Source organism: Rhinatrema bivittatum, chromosome 3, assembly GCF_901001135.1.
Source record: "Rhinatrema bivittatum chromosome 3, aRhiBiv1.1, whole genome shotgun sequence".
NCBI classification, from domain to species: Eukaryota; Metazoa; Chordata; class Amphibia; order Gymnophiona; family Rhinatrematidae; genus Rhinatrema; species Rhinatrema bivittatum.
In genome coordinates this window covers 179,027,463-179,044,854 of record NC_042617.1, presented here as the reverse complement: position 1 = coordinate 179,044,854, position 17,392 = coordinate 179,027,463, and the positions used below count along the sequence as shown (strand labels likewise).

General features: G+C 47.0%; 1 protein-coding gene across 10 annotated transcripts in view; it reads left to right on the top strand.

Annotated features, from left to right (window-relative positions):
• Nucleotides 1-17,392, top strand: part of SDCCAG8 (serologically defined colon cancer antigen 8) — a 694,410-nt gene that overhangs the window by 159,799 nt on the left and 517,219 nt on the right. The window lies entirely within an intron of this gene.

Below are 17,392 nucleotides of genomic sequence, written 5' to 3'. Positions count from 1 at the left end.
CAAATGCTCTCACTCATGCACACACCACATGCTCTTTCACCCACACACATATGCTTTCTCCCATAGACACCCATGCATATGCTCTCTCACAAACACACATTTGCACACACTCCCCCTCTACCTTATTCTCACATGTGCTCGCCTCACTCTTTTTTTTTTTTTTGGCTGCTGGTAGCCGCTGATCTTTTTCTTCTTTGGCCATCGGCGTACCCGCCACTTCTTTTTTGGCCAACAGTGCCCAAAAAAGCATTCTTTTCTCCTTCTGCCAGTAGGTTGGCCTCTGCCGGCAGTGTGCATGGCCTCCTCTTTCTTCTGCTACCATTGGGTTGGGCTGTGCATTTTGTGTGTGTGGGGGGGGGGGGGGCACTTTTTGCTGCTCCAATGTTTTGTCGCCTGAGGCGGCCGCCTCACCTTGCCTAGTTCCTGCAAGTTGGTTGTGACGTAGAATTGTGTATCTTGGCCTCTTTTTGGCTAAAATCAAGAGTAAGATATGAAGCATAAACTGAGGACAATCCTTCCTGGATTTTGACAGATTGAAAGCCTATGTAACATGAAGGATTAATGCCCTGCCACCCAACCTTACTTGGGACACAAAACTGTTTGGATCCTGACCAAACTTGGAGTATTAAACCTCCCATGAATAAACTTCCAGAATTGTTTGTCAGCAAATTCTGAATCCTATTGCCTGCATCTAGCTGTAGTTTGTGCAAACTCTAAACCGGGCCCTTTGCTTATCTATGGACAAAGTTAATGGCTTCAGTTGATGTAAAATAGATGATAGCTTGACATTTAGTGCCATCTAGAGCATAATGTATGTACTGCTATTATGTGGATACAGTTGCAGAATTCTAGTAGCTATATTAGCAGAACATGAGTTTGTGGATAATGATACTTTTTTTTTTAATGACATTTTGAAAATACATGTCAAGATTAAACTTGAGAAAAAAAAATAATAAATAGAGAAATAATTAAAGACAAAAAAAAAAAAAGAAAATCAAATTCACTGTACTGTACATACTTAATTGTATAGTCCTCAATCACTGGAGGATCAAGTCACAAACACCCTCCCCCCAAAAAAGCTAGAATCCTAGTTAATCTGAGAAAATCGGTCCCAAGAAGAGCACATTAATCAAAAATAGAGATATTAGGCCTACATTTATCGTTTTGCTACAAATATAGCAGAAATATGGCACGGTAGCATACGTGTTAAGAAAAGGAGAGTGGTTAGGAAAAATCTAGATTTACCGCATCGCATAGGGTTAATAGTGTTGCATGTCATTTACTGTGTCGCACATTATGATTTTGGTTTATAGACTTCCTGCAGCTGCCCCTTTGAAGGTGTGTCAGGCATTTGGAGAGGAGAGTAGGTGAGTGGTCTAGTGCGAGTAGCTTTTTTCTATTGATTACCTGTCTTGTGTTCTATTGTCCTCTATTTCTCTTTCCCTTGGTCTTTTGTGTTCTTTGTTGGATTGAAAGTTTTTGTTAGTTTGTCCTGTTTGTCTGTCAGTTTTTGTGTTAGGAGGAGCAGTGATGGTGAGGTGGAGGAGGAATGGTGGTGGCAAGACAAGGAGGAGTCATGATGAGGCGTGGTGGTAAGGCATGGTGGTGGTAAGACGAGGAGGAGTCATGATGAGGCGTGATAGTGAGGCGGAGGAGTGGTGTTGAGACGTGGTGGGGGTATGGAGGAGTGAGAAGTGAAAAGTGCAGAAGATGGAGCATGAGAGGCATGGAGAGAGAAGAGGATAGGTGTCAGGAGAGGAGGGGGAGGAAGGATGAGGGCATGAATGTTAGGAGGAAGTGTAGGAGTAGGGAGAGAGAGACAGAGAGAGGCAAGAGGGGAATGGATAGGAGGAGGCAGGAGAGGGAAGGGGATAGGCAGGTGAGTATGGAGGGAGGAGGACGACAGGCTAGGGATAGACAGAGAGGCCAGAGGGAAAGGGGAATTGGTAGGGCAGGTGTAGAAGTGGGGGGAGGAAGGAAGGGGAAAGGAGAGTGGGAGCGAGAGTGAGGAAAGGGAGGATACCTCTCCAGAAGTGGAAGAGGCACCCCATTCTGGCAGCCAGGCAGCAGGGCAAATTCATCTGAGGGCTTTGTAGTTCACCGTCGAGGACAATATGATCATTACAAACATCCTTGAGAACTATAAAATGTTTTCAGCAGTCGTGCAGCCAAAACATCGAGGGCATCAAAGGACTAGATCTGGTGCATGATCATCCAGACTGCGTCCAGGCGCAATGGCATGAAACGGAGTGTGGAGCAGGTGGCTCACAGGTACCTCAACATCAAGGCCCAACTCAAAAGCAAGGTGGCTAACCGCAACTAATATATACAGCAGATCGGAGGAGGTGCCCCTTGTCTGATTGTACTGGCACCAATAGAGGAGCATCTCATCCAACGGCTGGGACCAGATGTTTTCGAGGGCATTGATGAGCGACTGGACCCCACACGAGCCAGAGCTGGTAAGTTCCCCTCACCTGTAAATGGCAAGGCTGCTACAGTTGTCCACATCATTTGGTATAAGATGCGCACGTTGATTGATACAAAGTGCGCATCTGATGCCAAATGGTATGCGTGTACCTCTTTGCATTGGTATTTATGTAGTCTTATTTGTTTCCACAGCTCTCACCCAGGACTCTACTGGTTCCAGCTGTCAAGCTCCAGGGACCAACACTGTAGCCCCAGGGACCAGCAGCACAGCATCACCTTCCCATCACCCCTTACTGTTAGAAGCCCAGACAGGTCAACGAGGAGTAGAAGGAGCAGCAGCACCAGCCTCCTATGCAGCTGCAGATGCCGGCACCCCTCAGATCAGCAAGTCCGCTCAATGTAAGCCTCAACATATTGGGCTTCATGGAGGACCCGAAGCTGCAGTGGGAGGTAGTCGAGGCAGCACAACCCACCTCCAGCACACTATGTCACCAGCAGGCACTGAACTGGAGCAGCCTGCCAGCCCAATTATGCTACGTTTGGAGGCCCAAACAGCAGCTCTGACTACACCCAGTGCAGCACTAACACCAACAGAGCCCTAGATGCACAAGCAGCTAGACCGACTGGAAAGGAGGCACGGTATACACGTTCACCACATACGGGCAGAGCTAGTGTGCCTGAGGAGTGCTGTCAACTGTCAGACCCAGGCCCTGTGTAACCAGACGACAGACCACACACAAACTCTCTCCACAGTGGCAACATCTTTTAACAACATGACCAGTGAGTTAACCCAAATTCTCCAACATATGCCTGAGTCTCCACCTGTGCCTTCCCCAGCATCCCAGGACTCTACACCTTGCAGCAATCCCCAGCAAAAGAGACAACCCAGGGGTTGGCCCCGCAAAGAAATTCCACCCCCAAGTGGCAAGCCAAGTCATGGAAAAGGGCCATGATGCTGCAGAAGTGGTGGCATATATGGCCATGTTATAAGACTTGTGGAAACAAGCCTGATCTGGTCTCTGTACAGAGTTCCTGTGCCAGCTAGATGGAAGAATTCTGCTGGGCCCATCCTGGCAACAGAGTTCCTGTGCCAGCTAGATGGAAGAAGCCTTCTGGGGCCATTCTGACTACAGTGTTCCTATGCTGGCTTGATGATGGGGATGGTCTACTGTCTGCCTGTGTTACCCTGCTTCATACTTCTAATGCGCTCCTCGATGCTCTTCCCATATTCCAGCCTCTTTGATGCGGTCTCCAGTCATGGTCCTGCTGCTGTTCCATCTCATTATATCTCATCTCCTGCTCCTACTGCTGGTGTCTGATCTCATCGTGCTGCTGCCTCCATGCTGGTATCTCATCTCACTGTGCTGCTGCCTCCATGTTGTGGTGTCTTCTCCTGTGGCTCCTGCCTGCATGCTCCGGTGTCTTGCCCAGGCCTCCTGCCTCCATGCTCCGGTATCTTCGCCCGGGCCTCCTGCCTCCATGCTACAGTGTCTTCGCCTGGGCCTCCTGTCTCCATGCTGCGATGTCTTCCCCTGAGGCTCCTGCCTTTATGCTGTGCTCTTTGGTCCTGGTCCTGCTGCCTTCTTGTTGAACTCTGCTGCCTTGGCCCTTCAGCTGTCCCCCCCCCCCCCCCCCCCCCCCCCCCCCAATTTGTACACTCTTTAAGAATGGACTGTCTGGGTTTCCAATTCAAATCTTCTGCCTTGGACCTTAGGCTTTTCCCCCCTGTTTGTGCACTCTTTCAACATGAACTGTCTGGGCTTTCACTTAAATTCTGCTGCCTTGACCCTTAGACAACCTCCCCTGAGTGCAGTCTTTCAACATGAACTGTCTGGGCCTTTAATGCCAGCACATAATTGTGCTGCTATCAGCTCTAACCTTAGAGCTGTACTGTAGCTATTGGGTTGCCACTTCTGCCTTCTGTGTTCTTTGCTGTAATCATGCTTGTGCTAAAGGATAAGATGCTAATACTGTACATATTGAGGCAGATTTTAAAAGCCCTATGCGCGCTGAGCCTATTTTGCATAGGCCCGGCGACGAGCATATGTCCTGGGGCTTTGTGAAGGGGCGGGACCAAGGCCTCCGGCGCAGTGGCTGTGCCAGGGTATCGCGTGCTGGCACTCGGCCACTGCGTGCAACCTATGCCTGCCCAGAGGCAGACGCAACTTATGGAATAAAGGTTGGGGGGGGGGGTTATATAGGCGGGTTAGGTAGGGGAAGGGAGGGGAAGGTGGGGGGATACGGAAGGAAAGTTCCCTCCGAGGCCGCTCCGATTTTGGAGCCTTTTTGTTAAACTCTGATTTTGGAGCGGCCTCGGAGAGAACAGGGAAAACCATCGGGGTTCCCCTAGGGCTCAGCGTGTGAAAGGTACACAAGTGAGCATCCCCTTGCGCGCGCATGTTATAAAATCGGGCCTAGATTTGTTCGTGCCGGGTTGCGTGCACAAATCTACACCCGTGCGTAGGTATTAAAATCTCGCCCATTATATTGCCATTTGTATCAATGTATGTACAGGTATACACTCAATATGCTGGTCATTTAAGTTAAAATGTCATGTGCTGTTTGAGATCTTGTCCTTGCAGAATGCGATTACCAAAGATGTTGACTTGCTTTGAATCTGTTGACATTTGTTGTGTTATAAAGTGGTCACAGATTTTGAAAAAGAACCTTCTTGTAGTGTCTTTTCATTGTGTGGTTTTTGTCTTAAGGGTTCACTAGATGAAACATAGAAGTGACGGCAGAAAACCTTATGGCCCATCCAGGCTGCCCAGCAAGCTCCCATAGTTACCCTCAGTTACTCAGACCGCTAAGGTCAGGGCTCTTGTTGGTTACTGTTTCAGTCCAATTTCCTCCCCCCCATCCCCCACCCCCTATCGTTGAAGCAGAGAGCATTATTGGAGTTGCATCAAAAATGTAGTATCAGGCTTTTTAGTTAAGGGTAGTAACCGCAGCATCAAGTAGTTTTATTCCCATGCTTATTTGTTTTCCCATCTTACAGTTCAATGTCCTTCTTGGTTGTTAACTGAATCCAATTCCTCTTTTCCCCCTGCCGTTGAAGCAGCAAGCAATGATGGAATTGCATCACAGTATGAAGGTTTATTGGGTTAAGGGTAGAATCCGCCACACCAGCAAGTTATCCCCAAGCCTCTTACTTCATTCCCTCCCCCTTGCCTTTCGGGATCCACAGTGTTTATTCCATGCCCATTTGAAATCTTGCACCGTTTTTGCCTTCACCACCTCCTCTGGCAAGGCATTCCAGGCATCCACCACCCTCTCTGTGAAGAAATATTTCCTGACATTGATTTTGTCATCCTCACCAGAAGTCCTTCAACCTCTCCTCATAAGTCATTTGATGGAGCCCTCTCACCATTTTGGTCGCCTTCTCTGGACTGCCTCCATCCTATCTCTGTCCCTTTTGAGATACAGTCTCCAGAACTGAACACAGTAGGGGTGTGCATTCGTTTTTGCCGTATTGGCGATCCGCAACGTATATTACACTATTTGTAGTATTTGTGGGGAAACGAAACGTATCGCGATTCCCCACTAATACACAAATCTTCCCCCGAATTATACGGCCACCTAAATAAAAATTTAAACAAACCCCCCACACTCCTGAACCCCCCCAAGACTTACCAAAACTCCCTGATGGTCCAGCGGGGGGTCCAGGAACCATCCCCTGCATTCACACCCTCGGTGCCGGTTTCATCATGGTGCCGATAGCCTTTGTCACAGGGGCTACCGGTGCCATTGGTCAGCCCCTGTCACATGGCCATCGGCACCATCTTGTGCTCTCCTACCATGTGACAGGGGCTGACCAATGGCACCGGTAGCTCCTGTGACATAGTATGGGCAAAGGCTATCGGCGCCATTTTGAGTAGTGGCATCGGATGGCTGGAGTGCAGGAGGTCGCTCCGGGACCCCCGTTGGACCCCCAGGGACTTTTGGCCAGCTTGGGGGGCCTCCTGACCCCCACAAGACTTGCCAAAAGTCCAGCGGGGGTCCAGGAGCGACCTCCTGCACGACGGCCGTCCGATGCCAGTAATCAAAATGGCGCCGACCGCCTTTGCCCTCACTATGTCACAGGTACCGATGGTCGGCCTCTGTGACATACTGAGGGCAAAGGCGATCGGTGCCATTTTGAGTACTGGCATCGGACGGCCGGCGTGCAGGAGGTCGCTCCCGGACCCCCGCTGGACTTTTGGCAAGTCTTGTGGGGGTCAGGAGGCTCCCCCAAGCTGGCCAAAAGTCCCTGGGGGTCTCGGAGCGACCTCCTGCACTCCGGCCATCCGATGCCAGTACTCAAAATGGCGCCGATCGCCTTTGCCCTCACTACGTCACAGGTACCGACGGTCGGCCCCTGTGACATAGTGAGAGCAAAGGCGATCGGCGCCATTTTGAATACTGGCAGCAGATCGCCTTTGCCCTCACTATGTCACAGAGGCCGACCGTCGGTACCTGTGACGTAGTGAGGGCAAAGGCGATCGGCGCCATTTTGATTACTGGCATCGAACGGCCGTCGTGCAGGAGGTCGCTCCCGGACCCCCGCTGGACTTTTGGCAAGTCTTGTGGGGGTCAGGAGGCCCCCCCCAAGCTGGCCAAAAGTCCCTGGGGGTCTCGGAGCGACCTCCTGCACTCCGGCCGTCCGATGCCACTATTCAAAATGGCGCCGATAGCCTTTGCCCATACTATGTCACAGGGGCTACCGGTGCCATTGGTCAGCCCCTGTCACATGGTAGGAGCACAAGATGGCGCCGATGGCCATGTAACAGGGGCTGACCAATGGCACCAGTAGCCCCTGTGACAAAGGCTATCGGCGCCATGATGAAACCGGCACTGAGGGTGTGAGTGCAGGGGATGGTTCCCGGACCCCCCCGCTGGACCACCAGGGAGTTTTGGTAAGTCTTGGGGGGGTCAGGAGGGTGGGGGTTTGAAGTTAATTTGAATTTTAGCAGGCACACGAATAGAAATCGCCGTTTTAATGCATCGGGGCGTCATACGGCCGAATGCAACGATTCTGCTCCCCGACGAATCCGAATCACGAATGCAACGTATGGCGTCCCTCTGCACATCCCTAGAACACAGTACTCCAGGTGATGCCTCACCAAAGACCTGTACAAGGGGATTATCACTTCCTTTTTCTTACTAGATATTCCTCTGTCTATGCAGCCCAGCATTCTTCTAGTTTTAGCTATCACCTTGTCACATTGCTTCGCCATCTTTAGATCGCTAGACACTATCACCCCAAGGTCTCTCTCCTGTTCCGTGCACCGCAGCACTTCACCCCCCATCGCATACAGTTCCTTTGGATTACCACATCCCAGATGCATGACTCTACACTTCTTGACATTTAGTCCCAGTTGCCATATCTTTGACCGCTCTTCAAGCTTCCTTAAATCATGCCTCATTCTCCCCTTTCCTTCCAGCGTGTCCACTTTGTTGCAGATCTTAGTATCATCCACAAACAGACAAACTTTACCTTCTATCCCTTCTGCAATGTCGCTCACAAAGACTTTGAACAGAACTGGTCCCAACACCGATCACTGCAGCACTCCACTTAACACCGTTTTCTCTTCAGAGTAGGTTCCATTTACCATCACACTCTGTCTTCTGTCCATCAGTTTGTAATCCACGCCACCACCTTGGTGCTCACTCTCAAGTTTCTCATTTTGTTCACGAGTCTTCTATGCGGGACCGTGTCAGTCTTTACTAAAATTCAAGTAAATCACATGGAGTGATCTAATTCTCTAGTCACCCAGTCAAAGAAATCAATCAGATTCGTCTGACAGGGCCTTCCCCTGATGAATTAGTGCTGTCACGGATTGAGCAAACTACCAGATTGTAAGTAGTTCACTATCCTTTCTTTCAGCAGAGTCTCCATTAATTTTCCCACCACCAAAGTGAGGTTAATTGGTCTGTAATTTCCAGCCTCCACTCTGCTCCCATTCATGTGAAGCGGGACCACCACCACTCTTCTCCAGTCACTCGGCACCACTCCCATTTCCAGGGATCTATTGAACAGGTCACGTAGCGGACCCTCAATACATCTCTGAGCTCCCTGAGTATCCTCGGATGAATCTCATCTGGACCCATGGCTTTTATCCACTTTCAGTTTTCCTACCTCTTCCCATACATTCTCTTCCGTAAACAGGGTTTCATCAAATCCACCCCCATCCATAGCCTTGTTAACCAGCGGCGATCCTTCTCCAGGGTCTTCCTTAGAGAACACCAAACTGAAATATTTGTTTAATATTTCCGCCTTTTCTTTGTCTCCTTCCACACATTGCTCCTTTTCACCTTTCAGTTTCACTATACCACTTCGGACCTTTCTCCTTTCCCTGATGTATCTGAAAAAATTTTGTCACCTCTCTTTACCTCTTTGGCAATTCTTTCTTCTGCCAGACTTTTTGCTTTCCTGATCACTTTCTTCATCTCTTTCAGTTTAACCAGATATTCTTCCCCATGTTCCTCTTTTTTTGGATCCTTTATATTTCTCGAATGCTGTTCTTTTTATATTTATTCTATCATCCACCTCCTTTGAGAACCAGATGGATTTCCTATTTCTCCTGCTTTTGTTTACATTTCTAACGTAAAGATTAGTTGCCTTTGTAATTGCTTCTTTTAGTTTGGCCAACATTTGTTCCACCTCTCCCATTTCTTCCCAGTTTTCCAGTCCCATTTCCAGGAATTTTCCCATTTCAGCAAAGTCTGTATTTTTGAAGTTCAAAACTTGGGTCTTCATGTGACTTCTTTGTATCCTGTTTGCAATATCAAACCATACCGTTTGATGATCACTGGTGCTAAGGTGGGCCCCCACCCGGACATTTGAGATGCTATCCCCATTTGTAAGCACTAAGTCAAGTATAACTCCCTCCCTCGTGGGTTCCATTACCATTTGATTGAGCAGAGCCCCTTGCAGGGCATCCACTACCTCTCTACTTTTGTTAGATTCCGCAAAAGGGATCCTCCAGTCTACGTCTGGCAGATTAAAATCTCCAACAATCAGCACATCCCCCTTCCTTCCCACATTTTTGATATCTTCAATGAACTCTCTGTCTAGTTCTTCCATTTGAGTTGGAGGCATGTAAACCACTCCAGTAAAAATGGATGCACCGTTCTCGTTTTTTTAGGATGGTCCATAAGGCTTCTTCTCTATCCCCTATTCCTTGCAGTTCAGTTGCCTGGATATTGTTTATGATATAAAGAGCTACTCCTCCCCCTTTTCTGTCTTCTCTGTTCTTCCTTAAGTTATAGCCCGGTATGGCTGCATCCCAGGTTTGGGTCTCACATGACCTTGCATACTAGAGTGCCATCAGCTATTCCAAATAGGTAGAGATCTGGCATGCAAGACCATATGGCCTAGGCCATACAACTGAAAGCTCATTATATGTTCCCAAGGAAGACAGCAAGACCTAACCAGGAAACCTCTTACTGTGGAGCTTCACTATTGGCTCCTGTAGTCTTTTCCAGAGAGCATACTCTTAGTTAACTCTTGGGCACATGGGCATGTATGTGAGATATGCACAGACTGGCTGCCACTTCTGTACTGGCCTGAGTTGTGGATCTGTATATACCTGTTAGCTAACAATCATCTGATCATCCGATCATCCTTAGCTAACTGGTATTGTACATCCAGTCCGGGCAAGTCTACCTGGTCCCAAGCTATAGCAGCCCTCCTAGGTGTCTGCTCTTGGCCTGTGCGGATTCTTTATCCTACACAACTCCCTCCTCCTCAGTTGTCACACAGCAGCTGACACTGTTAGAGCAGGCTGCAAGTATACAGAGGTGCATAATCATGAGGCTGTGTAGTGGACAAGTGATGTGGCTCCGTTTTATAGCTGAACCTGTCCCCTATAATCTGCTGGAGCTAAGTAGCCCTTATTCTATGGACCTGTTACTTATGCTGCTACATAGGGATAGATCCTTTGTTGGCCTAATTGGGCAGCATGTATGTATGGCAGAGAAATACACAAGTGAGGGGGGCCTTGTGTGGCAGGCTCTAGGTATACTAACTAGGATAGGTTACACAGATAAGGGCTGAAGTTATCATGTGTCTCTAAAAACATAACCTTTTATATACGGATGCTGGCAGGCCTCCAGTTGACCCACGCTATCAACAACACGCTAGCATGGAACACTCCCCCCACCCTTTTTATCAGGAGAACCTGATAGTAGCTGCCATGAGGGCACCAGAGGCCCTCCCCCTTTCTTCCATCCCTGCATCCCTAAATTCAGTGGACCTCATGTGTGACCAAGGTGAGGTGTTCTGCTGGCATATAGTTTCTGTGTAGGGATCTATAGCAGACTGGCTTGTTTTGTTTTCCTAATAGGATGTGTAATGGTGTTTTAGGGCTTGGTGTAATATTTGCAATGCTGCCTTTTCTGTTACTGTTTGATTGTTGGTATTTAGTGCTGTTTTGGTATGGGAGTTTTACTAAATTGTAATTATTTAGTTTACATATGGGTTTCTGAGGACCAAGCCCTCATCAAATACACTTTACAATAGGCCTAATATCATATTGGTTCAATATGCCTTTTTTTTTCTGGTTGGCATATAGCAGTGCATGTAAAAATAATATACATGTTGGGATATTTTTATCTCAGAAAACTATGAATGTCGTTTTTCATGTAAAATCTGTTATAAATGCATAACTTTTTAATTATGTATGGTGAGGGCTTGGGAGGAAGGGGGCGCAAGGCAGTAAAGTTCATCTAGGGCACCTAATATTCTCGCATTAATCTGGAGACCCCCATCATACTTGGGGCAAATGCTGGGGAAACGGAGGGTTCCTGGGAGTGTGTGGCAGGTTTGCCAGCTTTCTAGAAATATTATCACTATCTGCCACATCTCAGTGAACTCTAACCCCTCCTGCTTTCCCCCTTCTGTAGCATTTCAAATCATCGAAGGACCAGGCTCCAAGAAGAACACCTTCCCTTGGCCCTCTCAATGATTTGACCTGTGCTGTAATTAGTGGGGTGGGGATCGCCATCTCTTCCTTCACCTCAGGCAGCAAATTACCTTGAGCTGCCCCTGCCCATAGCCACCGGGCAATCTCTTCCCACTCAGAGCCAAAGTGAAAGAGGCCCACATTGCCACTGGGAGATCCCATCCCGCCCAGCGGCCAAAGTGAAAACAGCCCCACGATTGCTGAAGGATCACACCAGGCTTGGCAGCCGAAGGGGAGGAGGCTCTGGGGATCTTGTCCCAACTGGAGGAGAGGGAGTGTGCGTGTATGTGCATGAGAGAGGAGTAGCAAAGAGGCAGTGTAGGGATGTGCTTGAGCCAGCTTGTATGTGATTGACTTTCTGAGAGGTAGGGAGCCAGTGTGTGTGTCTGTCACTCTGAGAGAGAATCAGCATGAGTGTGTTTTAGAGATAGTGAGACCGTGTGTGTGTACTTGAGAAAGAGGGAGCCTGTGTGTGTATGTGTTTGAGAGAGCTGGAGCCATGTGTGTGTGTTCGAGAGAGAGGGAGCCATGTGTATGCTTGAGAAATAGGGAACCTTTTTGTGTGTGTGTGTATGCGCACTTGAGAGAAAGGGAGCCATTGTGTTTTTGTGCCTGAGAGGGAGCTGTGTGTATGCCTGAGTGTGAGGGATCCAGCATGTATGTGTGTGCCTGATAAAGAGGGAGGGAGCCAGTGTGTGTCCGTGTGCCTGAGAGAGAGGGAGCCAGCGTGTATGTGCGTGCTTGAGAGGGAATTCAGTGTGTGTGTCTGAAAGAGATGGAGCCAGCATGTTGTGCACCTGAAAGAGAGAGAGGGAGCCAGCATGTATCTGTGTATCTGTGAACCTGTATGAGTTTTTAAAGAGTCTTTGTGTATGTCTGTGTAAACATGAGAATGAGCGTGTATGTATTAGAGATGTGAATCGTGTGATCGATCGTCTTAATGATCGATTTCGGCTGGGAGGGGGAGGGAATCGGATCGTTGCAGTTTGGGTTTTTTAAATATCGTGTAAATCGTGTAAATTGAAAACCAGCACACTAAAACATCCCTAAAACCCACCCCGACCCTTTAAAATAAATCCCCCACCCTCCCGAACCCCCCCAAAATGCCTTAAATTACCTGGGGTCCAGTGGGGGGGGGAGGGGAAGGGGGAGGACGGGAAAACCGGCACACTAAAACAACCCTAAAACCCACCCCGACCCTTTAAAATAAATCCCCCACCCTCCCGAACCCCCCCAAAATGCCTTAAATTACCTGGGGTCCAGAGGAAGGGTCCCGGTGTGATCTTTTACTCTTGGACCTCCTGTGCATTGTAGAAATGGCGCCGGCGCCACCTTTGCCCTGTCATATGACAGGGCAAAGGTAGCGCCGGCGCCATTTTGTTTTTTTGTCCCCCGACGGCAGGAGCGTAGGAGATCGCTCCCGGACCCCAGCTGGACCCCCAGGGACTTTTGGCCAGCTTGGGGGGGCCTCCTGACCCCCACAAGACTTGCCAAAAGTCCAGCGGGGGTCCGGAACGACCTCCTGCAGTCGAATCGTGTTGCCGTACGGCCGGCGCCATTTTGCGCAAAATGGCGCCGGCCGTACACACGCCGACTCTCCTCTTACCTCATAGATTTTCCTTGTTCGATGCCGCACTCTGGCAGGAAGCGGAGGGCACGCGAGAGGCTGAATTTAGAAGCCTCTACGCTGGGACCATACCGAGGGCCGATGGACGTCCATGTATTAAGAGGGACAGAAGACCCGGGAGAAGAGTCGCTGGAAGCCGATCGTGGAGGCGCAGCAACAGCTGACAGCTTCCTAGACTCGTTAACATCTTTGTCCCCGGCAGTTTCTCCTCTGCATTTGACAAAAGAAATCAGTCAGATCTACTACTGCAGGCAGACCAGAGACTGCAGAGGACATTCTTGGTTTGCCCTTCTTTTTTTTCCCATACAGGTAAATTAAAAATATAAAAAGAAAAAGAGAGACTAAAAAGTAGAAAGGGGCATGAGAGCTTAAGTAAGTGCTGCTATCCTGGGGCAGCATCTTGACTGATAGTGATACTTATAAAGGACCAACAGAAAAGACAGTGTTAAATGAGCTATTAAAACTACATAGGACATATGTTGCTTAGAAAGCTCTTGGCCTACAGTATTTTTTTTTTTTTTTTGCTTCTTTAAAAAAATGTCACAACGTACAAAAATATCAGGATACAAAGCTACACAGTTTTGTAAATTTTAGGTAAAGTTTGCAACAATTGTTAAACTAAGATTTGTTTTAATAAATAAATAAAGCAAAATTGTACTAAGCTAACTAAAATTTCTACATGAACATAGTAAAAGTTAAATATGCCCTTGAAAATTTTTGTTATAATTTTAGAAACATGCAGCATATCAATTCCAGATTAATTGCTGATACTGGTAAAATTAAAAAAAAAAGGGAATTTCTTGACAATAATTGTCTAGATATTTCCCTATTATTCTTCTGATTTCTAAATTTGTGTAATGAGATATTTTATAACTAAATATATTTTAAGAGGCTGAAGCAGTAAGCCACGCATAAAAACGTGCATCCAAACTGGGAGCCCATTTTTTTAATGTACACACAGCCACTGCTCCTGGGTGCCCGATTTAATATGTAAACGAACTGCTGCACTAAAAAGGACATACTAGGGATCAATTGTGTGTCTCTAGCGCATCCCTGGCATCGGGCACCCAGGAAACATGGCTGTGTGCTGGTTAAGAAAACGGATGCTCAATTTACAAGCGTCTGTTTTCCTAATCCCCGGGTTAGCAAAATGGACGCTCATAAATTGTGTCCTTTTTCCTAACCAGACTGCCATCAAGATTCTTTTTTCCTGATGCTGCCTCCTGTGGTTCCTACTACTTAGTATCACGATGACATTAAGTAGGAGGAACTACAGAAAAGCAATATTTTGGCTTTTTTTGTGGCAGCTTGGAGCGCATGAAGACTTAACGCCAGTGCTTTTAGCTACCCGCTGGTTTGGACATGCATATTGGACACGCTAATCCCATTATTGCATTGGGAGTTATTCTAGCGTGTCGAAAACGCATGTCTAAACACGCATCAAGCTTTGCGCTAGGCTGAGCACAGTGTATTGCATTGGACCCTAAGGATGGCTGATGAAGTGAATGCAAAATGTAGAAGTGGGCTTCTCCAGTTGACGAGCAGGGTAGATTAGCCGCATAAGTGGGCAATGTCATCTGACAGTGTTGATGTGGACCATTTCTTCCACGGCTATAGAAAAGCTTAGAAGGCTTTTACTTGACCTGTGTCACCATCAAACTGGGCATCCTCAATCTTTTGTTTTCCACATATCTAGTCTAGTGTGTTTTTTCTTGTCACTTCAGACAGTGATTTGGGCCTCCTGAGTCATTTCCCCTTTTCTTCCCTCAAGTCCTCATTTCATTAGAGCAGGTTTTGCAGTGAATAAAGTGTTTTAGTTGTTTGTTTTCTATCTCATGTGCTGGGCCCTGGAATTCTTTTTTTCTTATCCTAGTGTGGCCTGTTCAGCAACCTTAATTGGCATTTTCAGTTAACATTTTGCCTTTTGATTTTCCTTTGGTTCTATTCCTCACTATTTCTGAGAAGAAAACCAAGGCTTCAAGTGGTGCACAACACGCAATCAGAAGATGGCTCATCAAAATTATTTCTTATTGTGTTTGGGCTTAGAGTATGATGCCTGTAACTCAGGGATGATGAACTCCGGTCCTCGAGGGCTGCAAACAGGCCAGGTTTTCAGGATATTCACAATGAATATGCATGAGATAGAGCTGCATGTACTGCCTCCATTGGATGCAAATCTTTCTCATGCATGCTCATTGTGTATATCCTGAAAACCTGGCCTGTTTGTGGCTCTCGAGGACTGGGGGGTCACCATCCCTGCTCTAACTCATATCTGCTCAAGGATGCCACAGAGAGCCATCATATTCTGAAGACTGAAACTTCTGGACATCTTCAGCATGACTCCAGAAACTGATGCACCTTCATCAGTACTGAAATACTTTGAGTTGCATCATTCAGTAGTGGTCCATTGGTATTGAAGGAGTCAATCAGCGTCCTCTGAGCTGAGATCTAAGAAAAGGTCCAGTTGGGAATGGTCCTGCTTCATCCACTGAGAGCATAAGAAGGATTCCTCAGCATCAAGTTTGGCCTCAAAGAGACATGACATTGAGAATTGTGAAGAGACACCAGAGTTGAAACATTTACAGATGCTTAAGGCCTAGAGCAGGGAGGTAGTGGTCTGCCTTGCCCATTCCCACGTGGTGATTCCTAGATGTGAGTTAAGTTTCTCATTCAGTGACTGAGAACAAATAGTTTCTATGGGTCCATGCCACAGCCATAAGCTCTTCCCCATGGGCTACCTAGGTGGACATTTTCTCTGCTCATCATTGTCTCCTCCAGTTTTGGTGTCAGCAGCATTTGAGCAGGAATTGGACAGGAAGATCCTTGAGGTTCTCTCTCAGCATCTCAAGTATTGGTATTGAACACAACAGCATTGATTATGGTGCCGATAGAAACGATACTTGAGACCTGACCAAGTTACTTGGTAGGTTCTACGCTGATATTGAAATCATGGTGATGTGATTTAACTCTGCTGTCTACACAGAGCCATAGTCATTCAGTCTTGGAAAGGGAAAACTTGTTGGAGGCTTAGACAATCTTTGTATCAAGGCTGAAACAGTCTTTACATGTGATGCATTTGTTGCTGGGTTTAAAGACTTATGATCACATTTTATCAACTTTGAAACTTCTGCATTGGTTTCCAGTTGGTTTTAGAGTTAAATTACTTCTTTTGGTCCTTAAGATCTTGAAAGACTTTGCCTCTACTTGCATTCTAGTTTAATGAGTTATTGTCCAGGTAGACTGCTACGATCCTTGGATTAACTTTATTAGAGGTACTAAATAAAATTAATATATGCAGCCTCTGGTTTTCCTTAATAAAAGGAGTGTACTAACTATTATGGGGAGGTTCAAAGCTATTCAATAAAAGGAGAAGTTTGGGTTTTACTCTCCCACTTGGGAGCCTCAGATGGGGTGTTCTAATTGTTTATCATCTGCAAGCACCATCAATCCTTGTGCATTTTTAGTTAGCCTTTCAATGGGACAGAAGCTTTCTGTCTCCTGCCTTTTGATTTTTCGTAATTATTGAAGGGAGCGAGTTTGGTTTTCCCTTGAAGGTCTACATACCAGTTTGACCCATTTTGGTGTTATTTGGCTCCTGATTTTGGAGACTTTTCCCTATGAGAACCTTGGTACCCCCTTCACAAAGGATTGGTGCAGCCCTGTGTAAGGTCAGAGCAAGTGTTTATGAAGATTCTGGCAGACCTTTTTCATGCCTTCAGGCAATGGATCTGTCTGGTGACCCGATGCAGAGGAGTTTCAACTTTAAGTATCCTGTTTAAGAGACTATTTGTTACGTTTACCGGCTCAGAGGGCAATCCCGTGAGTGAGTGCTCTCACCCCAGGACTTGCCGCCACTGCCTGCATGCTGCCCCTAGGATTCTCCATAGGTACACACCTACTTTTAAAGGCCCTGCAACTGGAACCTCTGCTGGTGGGAGGAATGAACTGCTCAACAGAGCCTCTCAAGCAGGCAGCCAAGTGGTTAGATTAGTGAGCTTGGAATCAGAAGACCTAGTTTTAATTCCATTCTCCCATTGACAAGAATGACCTTAGACAAGTTGCTTTTATCTCTCAATGTCTCAGGTACCCCTTAGATTGTAAGCTTTTTGGAAAGGGACTGATTGTTCCTATATATAATTTGTTGTAACATGCCTAATTTAGGGTATTATAAAATACATTTATTCACCACAATACATACTTAGCCTCTTTCTCTATTTTAGTTCTTGCCCATTAATTTGTTAGAATAGCATCTTTATTCTCTCCCTTTCATGTCACCCTTTGCATCCACTTGACAGCTCTTTATGGAAGGTAATGCCACCTGAGAGAGTACACTATTCTAACGTATAGTCATCATTGATTGTACTTCCTAAATTGGTTATTTATGAAGAAAAAT